The sequence below is a fragment of the Ischnura elegans genome, chromosome 1 (assembly GCF_921293095.1).
Source record: "Ischnura elegans chromosome 1, ioIscEleg1.1, whole genome shotgun sequence".
NCBI lineage: Eukaryota > Metazoa > Arthropoda > Insecta > Odonata > Coenagrionidae > Ischnura > Ischnura elegans.
In genome coordinates, this window is record NC_060246.1 from 142,486,107 (window position 1) to 142,509,596 (window position 23,490).

At 39.4% G+C, this 23,490-nt stretch overlaps 1 protein-coding gene across 1 annotated transcript in view; it reads left to right on the forward strand.

Annotated features, from left to right (window-relative positions):
• The first annotated feature begins 3,751 nt into the window (after positions 1-3,751).
• The window catches only part of LOC124171262 (lysine-specific demethylase 9-like), a 78,641-nt gene continuing 58,902 nt past the window's right edge, over positions 3,752-23,490 (forward strand). The window contains exons 1-2 of the mRNA XM_046550412.1: positions 3,752-3,856; positions 4,014-4,104. The gene's annotated coding sequence lies outside the window, so the exon portion shown is untranslated. The remainder of the gene's footprint in view (positions 3,857-4,013; positions 4,105-23,490) is intronic.

Here is a 23,490-nt window from a genome sequence, read left to right on the forward strand (position 1 = left end):
TTTTCAAGCGCCCCCACTGTAACCTACCCCCTAAATCCGCTTATGTGTACGAAAGAGAAAAAATGCAAATTTTTGGTTTTTCGTGACAGTAAGGAATGAAGGAATATTTTATTTTGAACTAAATATTGAGGAGTTAACTAGTTTTTTTGCTTCCCTTAATTTTATATGAAATGTTTTGCGATGCCATGCTACTTGAACGCTATCACGGAAATCATGAGATTTTCATCAAATTTTATGTCCTCGTTTACCATCCAACTTCTTGGCTTGTGGAAGGGTTGGGTACTTGAGTTTAATGAGCAAGGAAGTAAATTCAGTTCACATATTCTTCACCCGTTTATCCTTTTATGCGACTGTTTCAAATTTTAGGTATAACATCTATTCTCATTAACGATACGTTACAGCGTAATTAACTACAGTAATACGTTGTATGAAACTCATGATGGAGACTTTTTTCAAATATAGTTCGAACTGTCTGACGTACTATCAGGCAGAGTGATGTCGATTTTCAGATGGATCTCACTGTAAAACAAGAGAAGCTACATGACACGGTTAGTATGAAAGAGATGAGGAGTGAAAATCTGGGTCATTGCTTCCTGAACTAACGAACGCGTAGAGGTTAGGGCTCGATATAGCAATGAAAGTGAGAATATCCTTTTAGCTTGCTTTTTGGTAATAATTTATGGCAATAGTATGGAGAGGCGAACAACTTACAATGATTATGGCAAAAATCTTCCTTTTTTTAGTTCATTTCCGTCCCAACACATACGTTCTACCAGGGGCGATACGGAATGTCTCGTACCCTTACAGATTACCTAGTTTAGGTTTGGGTATTACGAGAGAGGTAATTCTCTACTCGTATTAACGAGGTTTAATACATGTAAACTCGTAAAATTTCTACAAATATTGGTTTTAGCCTTCTTTTTTGTAAATAAATTAAATATAACTGATGACTTCAGGCTTTACTTCGTGAAACCTCTCCTTTATTCCAAATTTAATTCAAAATAGCCACTTAGAGATTGCTGTATGAAAGATTTAAATAATATTTCTTCGCAGGATGTAACTGTATTCCCTCGATTACATTTTGATATGAACCCTACTTTCGTTCTCAATTTGAAATTAAGTAATTATATACTCGAAATGTTAGTTCTCCACAGTGTCGTGTACAATCACTGAATTTGGTCAGATGATGTATTCAACGGTGTTCGGCGAGAAGTTGGGAACATATTTCAATGATAATTGAAAATGAAAAACTTTGTGTATGTCCACAGTATTTATTATCGTACTACGTGTTTCAGCAAATCACCTTCACCATCACCAGGTAACTGAAACCTACATAGTGCATTTGTACCTGATAATGGCGAAAGTGACTCGCTGAAACGCGTAGTACGATAATAAATACTGTGGACATACACAAAGTTTTTCATTTTCAATTATCATTGGTCAGATGATACTGAAATATCCACATCTTAGAGAAGACCAAGGGTTCAGAGGATTTTTCGTGCCTATTTCTTTTAGTGTGTGATGGCTGAAAGAAACCAAACGGAGGCCAAAATAAAATGTTTTCAATGCTTTTGACTTATCCCGATTAAATTTATTACACCATTCACATAAAATGACTACATTTTTCGTGTGCATATTTGGGTACTTATGGGCTCCAATGTAGGCATATTTTAATATAGCCATAATTTTATTCAGCAGGGAATGGAACATATTCCCATCACGTGTACTTTGTACAGTTCATGAAATTTATATGCTACATACTACTAATATTAGATGTCCATATGAAATTCATAGATGCTAGGCACGTTGGGTAGAAACAGCATATGCAGTTCATACTATTCAGCATAGGTTTTACAATCCATTGGAAATATATGCATTGAATACATCTTAATTACATATAGCATATATATAATTTTTATCCGGGATCAAATTGGGATAATATTAAGGGAAGCTATTTCGGCGTATGCTGAATAAATCATCACATAAATCATACGGTGATTTCAACGCCCGACTTTGCTATATTTGTACTTTCAATCATATGAGTAGAAGATTGTGGCGTCAAAAGAGTGGTCTTTAATGGATAAAGGAAAAACCGAATTAACTAGTTTCGAGATTGTTTTGAAGGCTGTGATAAAATTTGTAAGTCTTGATTGAATTGAAAGCTAGGCTTAGTTGACGTTTGAAAAGCAGCAGAATAAAGTGAATTACCACTTTATGTTGAAGATGATAATGGAAAATTATGTTTCGATATACAAACCCAGAACTAGGAGTAGTGGAAAAGTTGGTTTACGATTAGTTCGTCTTTGCGTATACATAGGTCTAACTTCGAATGACTAGCAATGACTACTTTATTTGTAGCAATTAAATGGAAGAGAGAGGGCAATCCTCAAGTAAGAAAGGGGGTCAAAACGTCCTGTTTGGTGAGTGCAGCTATAAGCTTTTTTATCGCTCTTGCTCTTCCCTGAGTGTTTGTTGGGTGAAAAAATGTGTATGATCGTTTCGAGAAAAAAAGTGGGAAAAACATCTCCCTCTACATGGCTATAGTCGATTCGATATTTGTGAAACCAAAGTTTCCGCTTGCAAAGGAATCATTCACTCAGACCAGAAATAGAAATTCAGTGAAAGAATTCTGTAGGTTAAAAGAAAAGATATGTTACGACGAAAAAATCTTTCACATTCAACCATTCTCAGACAATTTTGGAAGAACAAACCTAGCAGCTGGCAAGTCAAAAAAAAGAATAGAGAATCGAAGAACCAGAGATACAATGAATCTCAATGAGACCGTAGTGGATAAAATAAAAAAACAGCAATTATAATGGTACGGGTCCGGTAAACTTGTACGAAATGAAGCTCCCGACTAAAATTTTGCAGTGGAATCCAGAAGGTAGATGACGAAGAGGTGGGAAAGAAAAATTGGATGCATGTGATACAGAAAGAAATGAGCGGAAGAGGATTAGATGAAGATTGAGGAATGATCGCGAGGCATGGAAATTGGGAATTCGGAAGACATAGAATGCCATAATCTGATAGAAATTTGAAATTCGCAAGTTGCTGCCCACTTTTCATGAGTTGATGACGTCCATAGACGTCACCAACTCATGAAATCTTCGGCTCATTAACTCGTTCTGATAGGACCACTCGTTGAAGGAAATAATCGCTCAAAAGAGTAAAAAAAGACACTGAACCACGCGAGGTCGAGGCGTAAGGTGCAATCAGCAACTTATCTGCGAAAGGGTGAAGACCATCGGGTTTTCACCGCCAATAGCGCTAGAAGTAGGCGAAGGATCGGGAAACGGACAAGTACGAATATAGAACCCATTAAGAAATAACGCACTCACTCCTCGTGGACAAGAAAAAATCAGGAACACTTGTTTACGGAAACGAAGCCACCCCGGTAGCAGACCGTCACGGTCGTGCGATTCCGGGAAAGCGGGTGGGATTTCGTGAAGGTCTTCACCACTCCCTCGATCTCTCCCTCAATATACCTTCAGCAGACAATCGCAGCGCAACCGATCGTTCCCCGAAGAGATTCTCCCAACTCGTGCGTTCAATACTAATGCGTCACACTGAATCGGGCTCTCGGGTGTCGATTCTCGTCCTCTGCCATCCTTCGCCGGCCACGCTCGCTATTGCGAAGTTGGTTCGTTTTTGACAGGCAGCGTGCTCGTCTGTTGGGTGTCGACTCGGGTGACCTTCCTGCTCGTCCTTCTCTTCCGCCAGCTGTTTTCACTACAGCTCGTGCTAGTGGTTACCAAGTTATCCAAAGAGGACGATGGCCTCCTCATTCTTCGTATACGTACAGCTCTTGTGTGTAATTCGGTCGCTGGTCCCACAACGTTTCGCTCATGTATAAACGGTATATTTGTCTATAATAATAATCGAAGGCTGATTATTTCGCACAAACAGCAGTATTACTTTGTAGATATTTGACCCAAATTTAATTCCACATTTATATACATACCAAACCTTAATTTTAAGGAAACTAATGTATACTTTTCTTCCTCTTCGTCAAGGGTGTAAGCTATCTTATTTGTGTTGGAGCGGATGAGTGATAAATGGTGTACCGCGAAATGGGAGATAAAATGGATTTGAGGATCGGAAAAGGTGAGTTACCTCGTTGTCTGTAAACATAGATCGTGTTCTTTTTACTCGCATAGTTATCTAAGCTATATGATTAATTATTTAAAATTAGAGATAACTGTGGTTAGAAACAATCAAAGTTTCAGTTCTATTTGTGATAAATTTTGACAATGTAATTTGAAATCAAAAAGCCGTAAAATGCGGTCATGGTCCTGAGCTTTGATTAGAGTTCAGCAGGTTATTTATGCGTAAACTTTGTAATTGTAACCATATTGCCTCAGCCTAATCATGGGGTGGAGTGCTGTTTGCGAGAGAAACAATACTTTTTGGGAATGATTCATCGGCATTTTCATTAAGTTTTATTGAAGCCTATGTGCAAAATATTTCTCTGAAGTTGTTTGTCTGACAGTAGGAGAGTGAGATGCCCTCAAAGCAGATATTTGGGGATGAAAATAAATGAAATTAGCAGGCTATTGTAGTTCAAAATATACCGGTAAAATATTTATAACTTGTTGTTATGGCTTCAGTAATATTTCTGTCCTACGATCAGTAACCTGAAGTCTGCACATCATGACTGCAGTAAAGTAGAGTATGTAGTGATGGATGGATGGTAAAGCAAATAAATAATTGATAATCAATATTAAATTTAGAATATACTGACTCTCTATGTACCTATCTTTCCTATTCTGCTCAACCATACTAAATGTTAGTATACTATATCCTGGTAAAATATAAGAAGAAAAAAATTAAGTAAACTATATCTTCATTATACCCTGCGAGCCACCTCTAGGATATTTGGCTGGGGAAATACACTCATACACAATAGAATATACTTCCAGGAAGAAATTTGCCAAGAAAACACCATTTGGCTAAGCCGGGATAGCCTTATCCCGGTGAAGCCAAATGATTTTTTCATGCGAATATCATCTTAGGTGTATTTAAATGTGCATCCGCGCGCGTGACTGCGTACAAAGTCACGTGTTCTATCCAGTGATTTTAATGCTAGAGTTGTTGACTTAGTTGACGGTTCATGATACGAAAAAAATTATTCCGCCCCTCAGTATTCCCCGAGGGTATTTGGACAAGAGTAGGAGGAGGGGTGAGCTTCGGTTGACCTTGAACGGTGGGAACCTCGTGAGAAAGTGGGGAGGGGAGGGAGTGATTTCACTCGGCGGATTAGGGCGGCGGGCGATTCCGGCTTCGACGACACCCGTGCACGCCGTGGTGGTTGTAGCGCACGCGTTTTGCGTGTCCGGAGGCAGGGAGGGGAAGTATTAAGGGCAGGGGAGCAAGTTTCCCCCCTTCCTTGGCGTGCCGTGGTCCCCGTTCACGTGCCATCGCGTGACGGCGTTCGGTCGGTGGAGCTCGCGAGAGTTTCGGCTGGACTCAATCGGCCCCAGTCCCCCTCTCTTGTCGTCGCGAAGTTGGGATGGATGCACTATAGTCATGGTTATATTAAATTTTGTTTTCCACTAAAAATAAATGTAAATTAGCTAATATGAAAAGAGATTTTTTTAAATTCACGATTTTTCCAAAAACTGATCATTATTATCTATTATTATTATAAAAATTAAAGTTTCAAGTCAACCCTTGTTTGGGTGGTAACATATTGGTTTTACGCAATTAAAACATGACTTTGCTATGAGGAAAAAACATATACATGGAGAAACACAAAACAGTAAGTAATACAATTTAACATTATCCAAAACATAATAAATATACAAAATGAAAAAGACCCTTCAATATTAGTCAACCTTATCATGAAGGTCTTTAGGTTTTGCGGGACGGGTTCAAAAACTTTCTTTGGACGATCGTTCCAATCCCTAATCCCCCAATACAAGAAAGAATATTTACCAGAATTTGAAAGCTGGCTTGTCTATTTTGTGCTTGTGATCTTTCATTGACAGATAGTGTGGCTCTCAAAATCTATTTTACAGGTGAGCAAGGTTTGGCACCCAAGCTTTTGTCTTATGGTGATGAGAAGCTTATTTTTTTTACTATTTAATGCAATTTATACTGTTTTTGAAAAAGTGTAGTTTCATCTTTATTATTTTTATTTTCTTCTTTTTTGTAAGAATATAAAAGTGAATTTTAAATATATATTTTTTAATTCATTTAAATATAATTCGTTTAATAAAAGTGAGTCCTTTAAGGCAACCACAACTTCGTCGTATAAAGTGCTAAATAGCGAAGCTTAAAAAGATGATTGTGTGAGGCCATTTCGTAAACCACATTAAAATTTAAGGAAATCAATCGCCTATTCCAGCATTTGAGCCTATTATCTTCTGATCGTTTAGCAGACGCGTTAACCAGACTGCGCCAGATGACGAAGGATTAACTCGCTAATACTTCCCTGAAGCTAAGCGAACACTTTCTGAAGCGTTAACTGTCAGAATGTGAGGACATCGCTTAATAAGATCTAATAAATTTATTCAATTAGGCCGCTTATACACGGTGAATGATCATGCTGAATGATGATGCGAATGAAATCTTTCGCCTTGTATGACGGAAAAATTCGCGAATGAACCGTCATGCGCATGATAATTCAGTGAAAATTATAACATGTTGTTTTTCTCGCATGATACTGTGAATGATCACGGGATCATTCAGCATGATCATTCACCATGTACAGCGGCCTTTAAACGTGGAGATCTCCCAACTCCACATATGAATCGCTAACTGTAGAAAGAAAATGTAGATCATGTCCAAGTTGTACGATTTTTGGACGGTTGGACAAAATCTTTGGCCAACTATCTTAAAATATTTTACTTACTTTATTAGTATATATATACAAGTTCCAAATGCCCAGTCATATCAAACAAAAATATTTAAACAATTATTATATATGATGCATATGGGCTTCCTAGGTTTTCTTTTTCTCTCCCGTTAAGTCAGCCAAATTGGACATGATGCCTTTCTGCAGTTATCGTTTCATATATATTGTACAATATTTTTTTTTAGCTGCGGACGGTAGTGACGCAGAGAAATGTGCTCTATTTTGGGGAGAATCCCACGGATGATAAGCCTAGGTGCCCCTCATATTCGCCCCTGGTTTGAATGGAAACCTATTCATAATTTTATTTCAGAATTTGGCCCCACCGTGATCTCCTTTGGAGTGAAAGACTGAATGGATGTCCTGCAGTCGCTGTCGCGTGGGCCGCGAGCTAAACGCCCCCGTGTTGTGAGTGTCGCGTGATCACGTCCCCTTCATCCTTCATTCCAGTCACGGGCTTTATTGAATGGGAACTGGTGTCGCGAAACCAATCCCATTCTGGAGAGTGGACTCTTTCGCGGTGACTCGCCTATTTGAGGAGTCCTCGTGCGATATTCTCGATATGTTGTGAGGAGTGGTTCCGGGATATCTGAGTCAGAAAACAGTCATCCAAGGATGGGGTCTCTGTCAGAGGGGAGTTTTGCAAGTTGTGCACGAATAATATAGCCGTCCGCGCAAAGCCTGAATCACACAATCTTTTTTTTTCGTCCTTCAGGATGAGAGCCCAAGCGATAGGTTTTCAGGGAGAAAAAGAATGATCACTCGATCCAGTGGCGCAGAGAGGGGGGTTTTTGGGGATAAAACCCCCCCAGAGCTCAGATAAATTTTTAAATTTATCCATTTTACTTAATTGGATAAGTATTACTTACTGAATAGATTAAGGATTAATAAAACACCCCTCAGAAAGCCGTGAAACTCATCATTTTGAACCATTTATCTTAAAAAAATTCTGGGGGAGGGTACCCGCAAGCTCCCGCTAATCCTGGCAGGTGTAGGATATTCCCAAGACCCCCCAGTATTAGTTGCGCCTAAAACCACCCCTAGTATTAATTCCTAGCTGCGCGCTGGACTCTATTTATCTATCACTTTCTGAATCACACGGTCATTCCCACTGTCCCTTACCACATCGCTTTTTCCGTCACTTTCCATTTATACAACTCGTGGAAAATTATTGCGTGAAACGGTCATTTTTTCTGCCATTCCATCATTGGAGCGATGGATGGAGATGTCCCTCGGAAGGGATAAAAATAATGACGGTGTGATTGAGGCTAAAGCGTTCAAAGTGGTCTTTCCCCCTCGAACGGCCGCATTTTACCTTTTTAGCTTTCATGTAACTTCTTTAAAACTCACGCAATTAACTTTAAATATTTAGGGTTTGAGAGAGATGATCTCTGTCAACATCTGTCTTTATCTTCAATGCGAACGACGCCGCGAAGGAAATGGCAAGGTCAAATTTTCTATTTGAGATTCCAGATAATCCTAACTAGGGTCTGCTCTGCATACCCTGACATTTAAAAAATGATAACCAGTTATAAATCAGTTACACGAGATGAAATAAAAACCGGGTAATAATTCGCAATATCGTACCTTTGTGTTCACCACGTTATCAAACGATCGATTTCTAATCAAAGAAAATACTCTAACAATAAGTCTAAATAATACTACACTAATAATGATATTTATAATAATAATAATAATAATACCACCTAAGTCTAAATTGTATCCCTAAGGAAATAAGCAGGTGAAGCTGATGCGTCCCTTTGAGATGATTCTACTTCTCAGATAATGCTGAAATAAAATTTCCAACTCGAGGGACAGAAAAATTATTGTGTTTAAATTGCATAATTATCCTGAAAATTTCGAGGTTAAAACTAAAGTTTTAAGTAGGTGGGGGGTGATGCATCCTATTATGAGGATTTTTGAGATAAGGCTGAAGTTAAAATTTCGAATTCAAGCTACAGAAAAATGTTGGAAAGTGTTAAATTTGCCTGAAAATTTCAAGATTATAACTGAAGTATGAAGTAGGTATAGGTGAAGCGTCCTATCTTGAGGTTTATACTTCTGAGATTATTCTGTCGTGTAAATTTCGAATACGATGTACCGAAAAAATGTTGAAAAGCGTCTAATTTTTTAAAAGTATCGCAAAATATTGAAGGGTATGACTAAAGTTTTAAACAGGAGATATGTCATAAAAAGACCTGTCGAGCATGAGCTTCAGCGGAAAGGGTGAGCAGGAAAAATGATGAGTATTTTTTTTACGATCCCGACAACCTGAATTTTACGGACTATTCCGCGCGAATTCCGAGAGATTATTCGGTTGGAGGGTGGCGTGGGTGCCGGGGAAAGCTAAAGCTGTGGTGGGTGGGTCCCTTTGCCCCTCCGCTCCGCCGCCGCGTCGATCTGGGACGTCTTCTTCTGACGGAGCATGTCCCCAAACACACCCAAACGAAAAGCACCTCCCTATTCTCTCGCCAGAATCCAAACTGGGTTGAAATTTCCGGAATATAGGTACCTTAGTTCGACGCGGTCAAAATTTTGAAATTGTTTTTTTTTTTTAGAGATGTGGTCACTCGGGAAAGGGGCCAAATTGAGCTTAATGGTGGGTTTTTAGAGATGTAGCTTTTACTGAGGATATGCTGTGCAGCACGCGGCTGAGCCTTAAGCTAAGCTCCTTGGCCTTAAGCCACCTAGTGCCTCCAACGGGTTGCGGATGGTGGGTCAACCTCTAGATATAGTTGTTAGCTTCGTTATAAGCGAGTTTATTTATCAAATAAGGAGTCGTGGACAAAAGGCGGCGGTATTTCGAGGTGGTATGGGTCTATCCGTGGGTAAGATAGGCCATATAAATGATTGGGGTTAGATGAAAGATGGGACTTTCTAGTCCAAATATCGCCCAATAAAGACGTTTATTATTATTATTATAAATGAGAAATTAAGCCTGTGGATGCCGTGGCTTGGCGACGGGAGACCGCTAACAATTATGCCTCTCATCACCCAGGGAATGGGCAACAGCTCTTCTTGGTGAGTGATATAAGTCAAGGCGGAGACCTTAGTGATTAGTACAGCGACACTCATTTCCCTATGGACGTGGTAAAATTTACTTTAACGGCAGCAGTATTGCATTGTGGAAGGAAAAGGAAACCACCAAATTAATATCACGAGGAGTCGCAGGCAGCTACTCCATTTTTTTAAGTATCAGAAAATACGTCACTAAGAAAACGCAAGCGGATACTCCTATTGAGGAGGATTAGAGCTTTTCTTAATTATTAATCTTTTGGTTCCTACGCAGCAACCTTCAGTGCTCTAGCATTTTAAATGTCTTTCAGCTCTTACAATTAGTGGGCATGGACCACGCCACAAATGCGCGAAGTTTAATTCCGGTAAACTATGGAGCTGACTGTGCCTGACTTGGGGAGAGACTTATGAAAACGATAGCATCCATTGCACCATGCCCTTCAGCCTTTTTATGCCTCACACAATATCGCATTGACTTATCAGACATACTAAAATATTTGTCAACCGATTTAGACAAGTTGTTAAGAGTCAGTTGCTACCACGTGAGGGACCCAGGTTCAATGCTTCATGCAGGCGTACTATTTTGCCGGCCTCGGTGGCGGCGGGGTAACGTTATCGGCTGCCAAATAAGAGGTCGCGGGTTCGAGTCCCGCCTGGGTAGGTTTCAACGGTTCAGGGCATGGTTGTTTGTGTACGTTTACTTGTTACATTTGTTGAACACCCCGGTGTAAAATGGCCAATAAGAGCTGTATCCAGAGGTTTGAGAATAAAATAAATAAATAAATAAAAATTTAATTGATCGACACCATTTTTTTCGTAACACGGTGAGCAAACGTGGTATTAACATGAAGGCGTTTATGAATTCCGCATGAATAAACTTTAAAAATGATCAACTATTCATACCTGTATACATCACGTGCTTCGGCTTCACTTGGTGGAACCACATATCAAATGTGCTAAATGATTAAATTATTAATGTTCCGAAAAAACTTTTATTGTTCCGACCCAGGGATTTCTTTAGTATATACCTTGATAATAACTATATCCTAATCGAAAACCTGGGTCGGAACAATTTTGCACATTTTTCATAGCTTGATGATATCGTCATGTCCACTATTATTTTAGCAGCCGTCTTAAGTGCTCTTTTTAGACATGCACTCTGAGGTGGAATTCCTTAGCTGAACGAAGTATAGTCCGGGAGCAGAAGAAGCAGTGGCGTAGCCAGTCCGAGGGGTCCGGACCCCCGCCGCCCCCCGAAATATAAAAACACAATTATTTTCTTTCATAAAATAAAATATTGAAAAATCATGAATTTTAAAGATTTTTCTTTAACAAATGATGTTTTTTCGATTATGAAAAGTGTTAAAATTAGTTAAAAACCCATTACTAAGTACTCTGTTTTTTTTTAATTTCCCCCCTGGTTTTGGACCCCCTCCCCCCCCCCCCCGAACGAAATTCCTGGATACGCCACTGAGAAGAAGAGAAGTGTTTTGGCTATAGGTGTGAGTGGATTCCCGCGCAGGGAGTGGAGGTGCCGATGACGGTCGCACGAAATGCTATCGGAAGTGAAGATGGCGATGGAGCGCATCCTCATTTCGGCGCAGGAATGCAAGAGTGGCAGCGCGCGCGCGAGAGAGTTTCTTTCGGCTGATAGATAGTAATATGGGGCGGGCGGGGAAAAGTGGTCTGATTTTTTTCGTCGACCATCGGCCCGGAAAATCGTTCTCCGGCCAGCCTTGATTTCCTGGTGGACACTCGACGCCTCTCTCGCCCTCGGCCGAAATATCAATATCTGTCAGCAGAGAGCAGTCTTGGCAGCTTCTATACAGGATTTTCTTTATTTGAACGACCATAAAAAAAGTGATTGAGTGATTCTGAGAGACCCATCAAAATGAATATACGACGGATCAATTTTCTAGAAGACAGGTGAAAGATTATAGCCATTATATACGTTAGTTAGACCTGCTAATGCAATAGACATATGGACCATAATTGATATGATGGCGATTGAAGCTGCCAACGGTCGAGCTGATATACTTTCCTTTCTGAGTCATTGATAACCACAGCGCTAAGAATTTGAAGTTCAGTCAGATGCGATGTGATTATTCTCTATTTTACTAGTCCAAAAATTAGTCGGCATCCCTTTGATCGCTCCAGTTAATCTAAGAAGTAGTTTAAAGGGGACTCCCGGCGAATTTTTTGTATTTTCAAAGGTGAAAATTTCATTAACATTTGATTTTTTTATTTTCCTATGGAAGAAAATTCATTTAAGTATCCGTAAATTTAGTAAAATATTTATATAACACGGAATTTATTGAACCTGTTTCACCAAGTCAACGTTGGCTTACCTGAAAAACGAATTATTTTGCGGTAGTCAAAGTCTATACATGTCGATTGTCCCTTTATCTGCCAAAGTTTATTTTTCTCCTAAAGTATTTCGATGGCAGTGTCCTCAATGGATTTGATCTCCCAAGAACATCACTCAACTCCGAAGAAAACAACTACGCGCAGTGCAGTTTAAATTTCTTTCCTAAACAGTGGGGGCATTGTAAAATTATCCCTTTCACTTCTCCCAAATGAACAATTATAAGTGAAAGTGTCACGTTCGTCTTTTCTTGAGACCTTATGTGTGATATTTCCTAAATATGCTCGACTGTTTACGCCAATCTTAATTGGAGGGATTGTTAACCGTTCAGTTTGAGGGCGATGTGTGGACGAATTCTACGAGGAAAGTGAGGAAGAATGGAGGGAAAGGAGGAGAGAAACTCACCAGCAGCAAGCAGCATTAGCCTACTCGCGTGGAAAGGCGCCAAGAGGTCACATAGCTGAGCGTCCGTTCCGTGGACACGTACAGCGTCCTCACAATTAGGATGCTCTCTTCACACCCACGTTAGTCCATTGCGGGACAAAGGAGCCCATCGCGTGGAACCCAAGGCCCATTTTTCGTCGCGGAAAAAATCCTCTGTCACCTTTCACTGAGATAAAAATTTAGAGAATTGAGTCGATTTAATTATTCAAAACTGCAACTATTTGTGTTTACCCGGATTACTGTATAAATTAGCATTGAATCTTGAAATTTTGACCATAAAGTTTTGTTTGGCGAATTGCATGACTGTATTTTATGGAATTGCAATTTTTTGGCTAGATATAAAATTGAATTCATCCGCCGTTTTAATAGCTTCTGATCCTCAAATATTTTGGTGTCCTAGCAGTGATGTCATGGTGCCGGAACGCCCGCGCCGTTTTGGCACTGGTTAAGAAACAACAGAATAGTCAAATAGCACTTTTATTAATTTTGGTGCCTAAAAATATCTAAATTATAATTCGTAACCAAAACAAAAATTTATTTTAAAATGTCCAGACGTAATTTCTAATAAAAAACACTAAGAGTAATATTTCCAATGTAAAATAAGTTAAGGTAAGTGCGTTCCGGAACTGCTAATTTTACTATGGCACCACTGTGTCCAAGGTAATTAGTTTCTTTGAGAATTTAATTCCAATACTCACTATTTTTTTTGTTGAGGTTTTGGTATCCATTCCAACGTTCACAATCAAAAAATTTGATTGGAACACCATGAGATTCATTCCTGTGAATAATTAAAATAAAATTTTAAGATTTTCCCATAGAATTCATGCCCTGTGAACTTTCATTTTTACTCTGCTATATCTGTTATAAATAGTCCTTTCTGTTTCTTCAATGCCTCTTACCTCTCGGATAGATTCTTTCGTTTAATTGGTTGTCGCTGAACCACATCCACGATATGTTATAATCGAAAACTACCATGCACAAGAATGTGTATTTTAGTGTTATTATTTTTCCGCATGACTTATGAATGCAAAGTAATATATTAGACATTTACGCTTAAATTCAGAGAACGATTCGTCTCCCAGGAACCTACATTGACATATATATATTTATGATGAAACAGCGCTGAAAGATGAAGACAGTACATTGATATCCCTGAATCCAATAATATATTTTATCCACTGGCATTACCGTTGAATGAGTTAGTTGAATGGAGGCAAAGAACGAGTAGGGATTGTAATATTATTTTGTGCCATAAATGGAATCTTAGTGTGTGGCAGTTCACTGTAAAAGATGAGTGCTGCCGATATTAAAGGGATGTCATGATATTATTTAAGATTGTAAGGTTAGGGGCAAAGATTCGCTGTTTTGATAAAATAATAAAATAATCCACAGGATTTACATGATAAAATAGTAACTTTAATTACTTTTTAAATTTAATTTTAAGAATTATTTCCTTTTGATTTTTTGTTAATATATTTACATTCTTAGATGTTTTATTCCTCCTCACAATTCAATGCTTAAAAAATAAGATTGATAGATGAAGAGAAACTGAAGATAACTGAAGGAGAAGTGCGCGAAACGGGAGCAGCCACCCTATTTCTTAAATATTATCCCACTTTCACGAAGGTGGAGCCCGTGAATCTGGATGTTATGGTGGTAATCGTGGAGGCATCTCGAAGGCTGCTTCCCGTTCGGGGGAAAAACGTCTCCTCGGTCGAGTAAGCAAGACGCTCGCTCGACGGATAACGGATTGGTCACGCCTTGGAGACTGGATGCCTAGGAAGCGAATCCTTTGACTATGGCTCGCAATTAGTGAATGAGGCGATGTGATGATAAGATTGTGGTGACGTAGATGGAATGAAGTCGTTAGAAATGTACCCCTTAGAGCTGCACGGTGAATTCGTCTGGTCTTGGTGTGAATTATAGCATTTCGAGCGAATGTATTAAATGTATGACGGAGTTCTGCATTATTCTGGCATAGAAAAAGAATGAAATATTGAAGACCCTTTCATTCGCCGATGTAACAATAAATACGGAGAACATGTTCTAAAATAAGTAAATCAATTTTAGGATTACGTCGGGAATTATAAAATTTGAAACCTATCAAATGGGAACGCGTAATTTATAATATTACCAAAACGTTTCAACACATCACATTTGTTGTTCTATGCGTCAACACTCTACGGTTATATCCGAAACGGAAAATTGAAGTACTAATATAAGTATGAACAAATTATGATGGGGAATTGAATGAACATAGAAAAGACAGCGAATATGATGTAATTTTTATATATAAATGTAACCGTAGTGCGTAGAAGTTCACTGTTAAAGATGAACGTAGCCAGAGATAAAGGGGTTAACTGAAATTTTTTCAAATTTTAAGGTTAGGGGCATTCTCAGCCATTGTATGCACCATGGTTTGGAGTTTTTTTTGCCACCAGTACATCCTGGTAATTTTTTAATGGCGTATTACCTCGCTACGAAAGGAAGTGCAACTATATCAAGCACAAAAAATCCATGATATAAACCAGATTTCGTAGGGAAATGGCGTGGAATTCTATTTTCTTTTAATAATAATCACCCGAATATAATATTCCCGATTACCAAAATGTTTTTAACCGTTCTACTCCCTACATTAAAATGTATATAGTATGGTGGCAGAGTTCCAAGTAATCCAAACGTTTGGAATTCATTGGATGGCTAAAGCGGTCACTTTTTCGCCGTCTTTATCATAATGTCTCATCCACTCAGTCACATCTGGGTTCTGCGCCAGCTCTTTATCGCAAGCACTCCATACTCTTACTCTGAGTCAATCCCTGGCACCAATTGTGGTGATATGACGCTCTTTCTTTCTAGTTACTGAATTTTGAAACCACATACAGACGGATGTTTTTCTAACACTGTTAATAATTGTGTTTTAGTTGAAATTTTTAGTTTTTTAACTAAAGATTCTATATAATTGTATCCTTTTTAAACGGTAATTTGTATGGTTAACACCCAGTTTACTCATTATCTTCACCATTCCCTCATCTGATTTTCCACCTTCCGCTCAACATAACATCAATTACTCTCCTTGTTATTAATAAACCCCATTATCAAACTCCTAAACCATCAAGTTAACATCCAGCCCTCTATCATAGTCTCTAGCAACCCTTTAGTACATAGCTCTACTTCTCATGCACGTCCTTGATCAGTTTTCTCTGCTCGTCCACCATGATTATTTCTTTATCAAGTTGTCCACATACAGCAAATTTTCCAGTTTACAGTGGCACAGTATAACAAATATAAAACATACAAAAAAAATTTAACAGAATAAATTAAAATAAATAACAATGCATTGAACGTAATCTTATTGACCTTAAGAGTTTCTATTAAGGTAGGTAAGAGCGCGGTTTGTAAATGTGTGGTTAGGAAAAGAGAACGGGTCAATGTGGTCTGGAAGAGAATTTTGTTGGAAGAGAGGCGGAAGAGGATGGAGCGTTTGGTCAGTGACACTCCGGGAATGGACATATGAAGGAGCGAATGCGTGCGAGTGGGTCTGCATGGAACTTTAAAAGTTAGATTGGAGACTAGATCGGGACAGTCTATGGCAGAGTTTAGAATGCTATGTATTAGTTTTAAATCGGATTTGAGGATTAAATTTGGAATATTAGATGCAGAGAGTGTAGGCAAAACAGTATCAGCTGGTATATTACGAATATGAGGGACTCTGTGCTTAACTATTTTGGTGACAAAATTTGTCTCACTTTTACGGGTCAAAATATTGGATGGGGCTGAGATGGTCCAAATGGGGGAGCAATACATTATAACGGGAACGAAAATAGTCGAAAAATATGCGCGTAATGCAATCGGGTCTGCAATTTCTGAGAAGCGGTAGAGGAGGCCAAGGAGAGACATAGCTTTGCTTTTAATTTTTAAGATATGCACACAGAAATTTAATTTTTGATCTATTTAAACACCTAAGTCTTTGATGGTGAAGATTCAACTGAGAAAAGGGAGTTTAAACTCTGGAACTGCTTCATTCTTTTTCATCTCCGTTCATCCCACCTTCTCCACTCCTCATCATTCCTATGTTTTAAAGTCTAAAGCCTATTGTATCCCTTTCCATAGCGTCTTCATTTAAACCATATGTAGAAAAAACCTAACCCTCACATACTCCACGTCATACTCTTCATTAGCTTCGTCATCTCACCATCTATTTCCTATTTATAAATTATTCCTTTTTAAGCGTTATGATCGTCCCACAATTTTTACCTGTTTTCCGTTCTTCTCCGTCGTGTTGTCAACTTATTTAAACTATTCTACTCGCTCAAGTTTACGGCCATATTTTAATGGTATAAATCCTGAAGTTCTTTGCTATTGCCTCTGAGGAATCGCACCGAGCTCCTTGGTGCGTGTCCTGTGTTATTGATTGGGAGCCACTTTTTCCATCTCCGCTAATCGCTTAATTTCTCACAGTCAAGAGAGTCTCGAAGTTTGTTGATCCAAATGGACAGGCTCCAGTTCACTTCACCTTCCATCCTTCCGGAAGTAATGCCGCGAATCTCGATTCAACCATATAAACAAGGATAACTCGTACCAGCAAGTTCATGTTTGCCAGTGCGCCACTCCTCAGACATCCGTTTCATTTGAAGTGCTTCAGATCTACGATTAATAATGCATTAGCTAAAAAAATAACCCTCATATACAGCTTTGAAAAATCACTTCAAATTCTCTATTTTACCGTACACATTCAAAATATCAGTGAATTCATAATTTTAGTACCTACTCTTGCATAAACCTCTTGCCGGTGTGGAGATATGTGTGTATTTTTAAATATGCGATCATCTAGGACGGAAATATCATTGATAAATTCAATTTAATAATCTTATAATGCTCTCATAATAACTTTGAATACACTTAGAACTTAATATTTGGATAGAAAACTCAGTTTTCTCCAGAAATGAGGCTGAACAGGAAGATAGAAACGTTAGTAATTATTTCTACTGACGTCAGGCCTTCAATAAAAAATAAATGCTCTGTTTGGAGTGTTTGGACAGAATGATAGAACATTATTTTTACGAAAAAGTGAAATTCTAAACCAAGACCAAAAACGCTGCTATCGGTCTGTTCCAAACCGTACAGGATTGGCGTCGAGGCTCAAAAGTACTCAAAGAGTCTTTTACGGATACCGACGAGACTGGAGGAATATTATATCCTTACTTTCCTGGAAGACTATTACATCCTTTATGTCTTCATTCTGCATTGAAGACACCTGCCCCTAATAAGGCGGCAGTCTAAGCAAAGTCAATCTCGGTAGTGAAGTTAACCTAGAAACTAATGAGATTTCCAACCAAATTATAAAGTCTGGAGCTCTGAATAGTTTGCTTTCCTCACATTAATTGTATCGCTTTTGCGCTTATGGTTTTAATTTCTAAAGACTTTCTAAAACTAGGGAAAGCTCTGCTGTTTCCATTGACCATTATCTTGCTAGATCCCTTATGGGGAATTGACCTTAATTATTTACTTTGCGATGCTTTGAATTTTCAGGATAGGGAATGGAAAGCCAAGAGTAAAATAATTTGTCGCAGTTATGTTGCAGATACGACTTTTCTCAGTATAATTGTTTAGACGGACTCTATTTAAAGAGTACTCCACCAGCGGATCTGGGAGGAGGATCAATGATAATGTCCGAGAAAATAAGGAGATGTATTATTACTTCCACTTTGAATAATTGTTACATGTGGACATGGACATAAGAAAGTTGAGATTCCAATTCTACGATGAGGTCGGCGATATTTTCTCTACTCTAAATCATACTCAAGGATACTATTCCTGATATCTAAAACTTCATGAGCTCATCTAACAGCTCAAGAATAGGAGAAAGATTCCTCGTGATTTCGAGACGTATTGTCCCTGAGTATGAGCAATAAAAAATTCCTGTGATAATGCTACCGTCGTATTTCTTACATTGCCAAACCTAGAATCATCATGTTCCGGCTCCCGACACAAGTACCATGATCGGGGAAATGAGTGTTGAACGTGAATTTCTGACCGATATTTTTTATAGGTATCTACCGTATTTGCCATGCGCTGCGTGATTGGCTGTGGTGTCATTCAGCGCTGTCCAATTTTGATGTTTCATTTAAGGCCATTTAAGGCCATTCAGATTTCCCACCCTGTTAATTTCTGTCATAACTACGTACAGAAGCGAATCCAGGATAGGGAAAAGGGAGGTGATAAGTAAGGGATAAACTCCCAACGGCAGTGGGGGGTCGGAACAAAAATTACCATTCTATCTAGTGTAAATTGGATATCCAAAGCTCCCTTGCCCCCCCCCCATAGATCCGCTACTGACTGCGTGGATGCTGCGATGAACACTCTCTCCCCGTAGAGTTGAGTGTAGTTCACGTTCAGATGATTTTCCGGCATACTGTGTCATGAAAGTCTATTCTGGGATTCGGGTTTCCCATTGGGTGCCCACGGCTTTTTCTTAGCGCGGTTAATAAGGATTTCCCGATGCCACTCAGTTTAAAGCCTGCATCACACGATCATTTTTTTTCGTCATTTTCAGTGATCACTCCAGCGATCACTTGAGTGATCACTCGGAAATGATCGTCGCGCGCAATTGTTTCTCGAGATGACTCCAATGATGCGAATTCCCATCACTTTTTTCATATCTCGTCTGGTCGCTTTTTCCGTCGCTGAAACCGTCACTGAAATACCATATCAGCCAATCAGAACGCATGCCTGTATCGAGCGATTGCAGCGCAACGTTTTAAAATCGTGGGAGCAACATAGGTAAACATAAACATGCAATAGTATATTTTCGTGATGCGTCCTATGACAACGAGTTGTGATATCGGAAATGATGCGAAAAGCGACGGCGGGAGGGACCGTGTGATTCAGGAAAATGATCACTCGAGCGATCACTTTTCCGGTAGCGAAAAGCGATCGCTTTAGTTATCACTAAGAGGGACGAAAAAAATGATCGTGTGATTGATGAATTCGAAAATTAATGGGAATACAATCTCAATGAAAAAGCTAATTTGTAATCCACATAAGCGGGTGAAACGACCCCCTAGGAAAATTATATATATATATATATACCTGGGAGGACAAGACACTGTACTTATAGCATAGGAACTAGTCTGAGCAGGTGCACATTTTTTTCTTTTGCCTGTCTGTATTTTTCTTAATTCCTTTTTATTATATTTTGCTGTTTTTGCTAGTATTTTTTTCTAACTGAACTCGTCACTGTTTATCGATGTTTAGTGATATATTTTATTGAACACCTAATAGGCACCAATTTTTTTGTTTTTCTTCTGTCAACTACGGTCACAATGGCCTTCTACATTCTCAGAGTTAAATTTGAACACTTTTGTTCTGAACTTGCATGGAACAAAATAGAAATGTCCCAACCCGACATCACATGATAACAGGGGCGCAGCAAGGAGTTAAGGCTAGGAGGGATTTTAGGCGCAACTAATACTGGGGTGTCTGGGGGTATGGAATACCCGCCAGGGTAAGCGGGAGGTGCGGGGGTCCTCCCAGAAAATTTTTAGGATAAATCCTTTACTTAATTGCATTGATATTACTTATAGAATAGTGTAATGATTTATAAAATATCCCTCAGAAAGCCGTAAAGCTCACTAAGTAAAATGGATTTAACTTGAAAATTTCTCTGAGCTCTGGGGGGGGGGGGGGTTTATCCCCAAACCCCCCCCCCCCCTCGCTGCGCCACTGCATGATGGGACTAGTGGATGTGACCGGTTGACTGCGGCGATAGCATATGTTTTCGTTTGTTTCGATTGAAAATTTAATTTCAGTCAAAAATGCCCACAAAGAAGAAGGAAGAGGATTTTAAAAGATTCTATCAATAAGTGTTTCATTTATTTAAGTTTTATATTTCTTTAAATGATACTGACGTTGAGGTTTCATTGTTGGCCTCAGTGTTTTGGTATTTGCGCAGTCACCTTGAGCAGCGCTCTTGTACACATGGGCGTTCCCAGCGAGGGGCAGGAGGGGGCAGCTGCCCCCCACCCAGAAGCAAAAATCGCAACTGTCTTTAAGGAAATTAATATTTTTTCAGGCAAATAATTTTAAAGACTAATACAGGGCTGTTACCGTTTTCTTAAAATGTTGATTTCATTCACCTTTTCCATGCTTAAATCTTACCTACAACTTGAACAACCATGGCTTGCCCCCCCACTAGTTTTGATCCTGAGTAAGCTCTTGCTTGTACACACTTACTCTAAGGCTAGTGTAGGTATATAGCCGTTGTCAACGCACGTCGGTCACCAATCAAATAAACGTCTTTACAGTTGTTAGAATATGGGCCACGCGGGGGACGGAGCAGATTTCTCCCGCTCACCATTTATTTAAGGTGAAGGTGACGACCTCAGTCACGTCCCCTCGCGTCACATCACGAAAGTCACGGAGGAAGTGGGCCCCAGTGGTGACGTTCCCGGGATTTCTAGGCTGACAGCGTTTTAGGTTGAAGTGTTTGCCGTCTCGGCATTGAAGAAGGCTGCCACCGATATCTATCGCGTATGGGGAGGGGGAGGAGGCGCAGTGTGTCTGAACGCTTGGACTGCATAAGCATTCGAGCGGTGCCGATTTTTCATCGTCCTAGGAGGCGACTCGAACAAGCGTCGAGGAGAGAAAGGAACAAAGATACACTCCGAGGCGAAGAGAAAAATTGTCCTTCCTCGTACTCTTTTTGATTTCGTTCATGGTGTTTCAGGAGGATTTGGAGAAAAAGGAGAAGTATCAGGATTTTGTTGAAGTTGTTTCGGGTTTCCTACCGGGTGAGGTTCTCCATCTCTGCCGACGTTTCGATGGCCGTGTCGTCCATCGTCATCAGGGCTGATGTCATCATCGGCTGATGTCATCAGGGCTGATGGCATCATCGTCATCAAGCCCTGATGACGATGGACGACACGGCCATCGAAACGTTGGCAGAGATGGAAAACATCACCCGGTGGGAAACCCGAAACAACTTCAACATCATCATACGCCGGGAAAAGCTCAGATCCTTCTATCAGGGTTTTAATGAAATCTACTTATGGGAATTTCATTCGATTATTTTTCATTCATCATAATAATAATCATAAAGAAGTGGGTTTCAGTGACTGCCTCAGTCGCCTCGAGACCTTTTCTTATATTAACTCTGTGGCAAATACTTCAGGAGGAATCTGCAATACTTCAGGAGGTAGTAAAGGAGACAATTTTGAATCATTTTTTCCATAAAGATGGGGTCGCAACTCCTTAGTTACTGAGCTATGGCAACACAAACATTTTTTGGATGCACTTTGCAGTTACCATGAAAACGGTTTTTCTTGGATATCCAGCCTTTTGAAAATTTAATTGTAAACTATAATTTTTAAGGACATTCTATAATTAAGGTTGACCGGAAAATTGCGATCATAATTGCTGAAACGATTTATCTTTGAGCTTCATGAAACGAGAGCTTTTGGTAAGCATGAGGAATACGATTGCCGAATCTCACCCATTTTCAGATTAACAGTCTCAGAAAATTATAATCGCACATTTTGAGTTGGACCCTATGTTTATAGCAAAAAATGCTGAATATTGTCTCCCTCACCATCTCCTGAAGTATTGCAGATTCCCTGTCTTAAATTTAGTGTAAAGAAATGGTCTCAAGGCGGCTAAGACTATCGTTTTAACCCACTATTTCATTATTATTATTACTATTATTATTATAAGGAATGAAAAATTATCAAATGAAACAACCTTGAGTTGATTTCATTAAATCCTTGATTCTTCTCCTTCTTCGTGAGTGTTTGATGTAATGAACCAAAAATTCCAATGGAAATGAACAGCATGAAGATAAAAGCTAAGGTAGGAATATTCCATCAGGGTTAACACTCATTTCGTGATCGCGGATTTTGCCGTTTCAATCTCGTTCGCAGGCGTAGAAGCCGGCAATTGCTCTGGTTAATATTTAATATTGGGTATTTGCTCATGCTCATGTTTTTTATTGCTCGTGTAAATTAGGGTCGAAGAGCAGAAAGAGTGGGGATAGTTCTGAAAGTAAAATTTTGGATTCCAAGTATTTTTTTTAATGGATAGGAGGCAGTGGCGTAGCCAGGAATTTCGTTCGGGCGGGGTCCAAAATCAGGGGGGGGGGGGATTTTAGAAAAACAGGGTACTAAGTAATGGGTTTTAAACTAAATTTTAACCCTTTTCATAATCGAAAAAACTTCACTTGTTAAAGAAATATTTTGTAAAATCATGATTTTTCTATATTTTGTTTTCTTCGATGAAGGAAAGTAATTGTGTTTTTACATTTCGGGGGGGTCCGGACCCCACGGACCCTCTCCCCCGGCTACGCCACTGATTGGACGGAAGAGTGCAGAGAAAGATGCAGAAATGAAAACTAAGTCTTAGGTAGAAAATGCCTGGTGATAATGGTATTCAAATCTAACCTCTTTTTTTATGATGCTTATAGCTTTTGGGGATCCACTCATGGTACTACGCAGGCAAGTGAACGGAAAATATCTCTCTATGATAAAGAGGGCACAATGTCATGTTAAAGTACGAAGCTGCAGCTGCTATGCCTGGCTAGTGACAGCATTATCTCTTTCACAACTTAGAGTGCCGTGCATGCCTTCTGAGACCTCTAGAGGGCCGATTCAACTTATAATCGGTACTATAGCGCTCGATTGCCTTCGGATGGCTTTCATACTACTATCCCATTGCTTTCCTGCAGTCCTATCGGAACGCAAATACTTGGCAAAAGCCTCTAATTCAGTGGATATCGCTCATACAGACAGGCTCGCGTGTTCTTAAAATACCTGGGAAAGTAAGT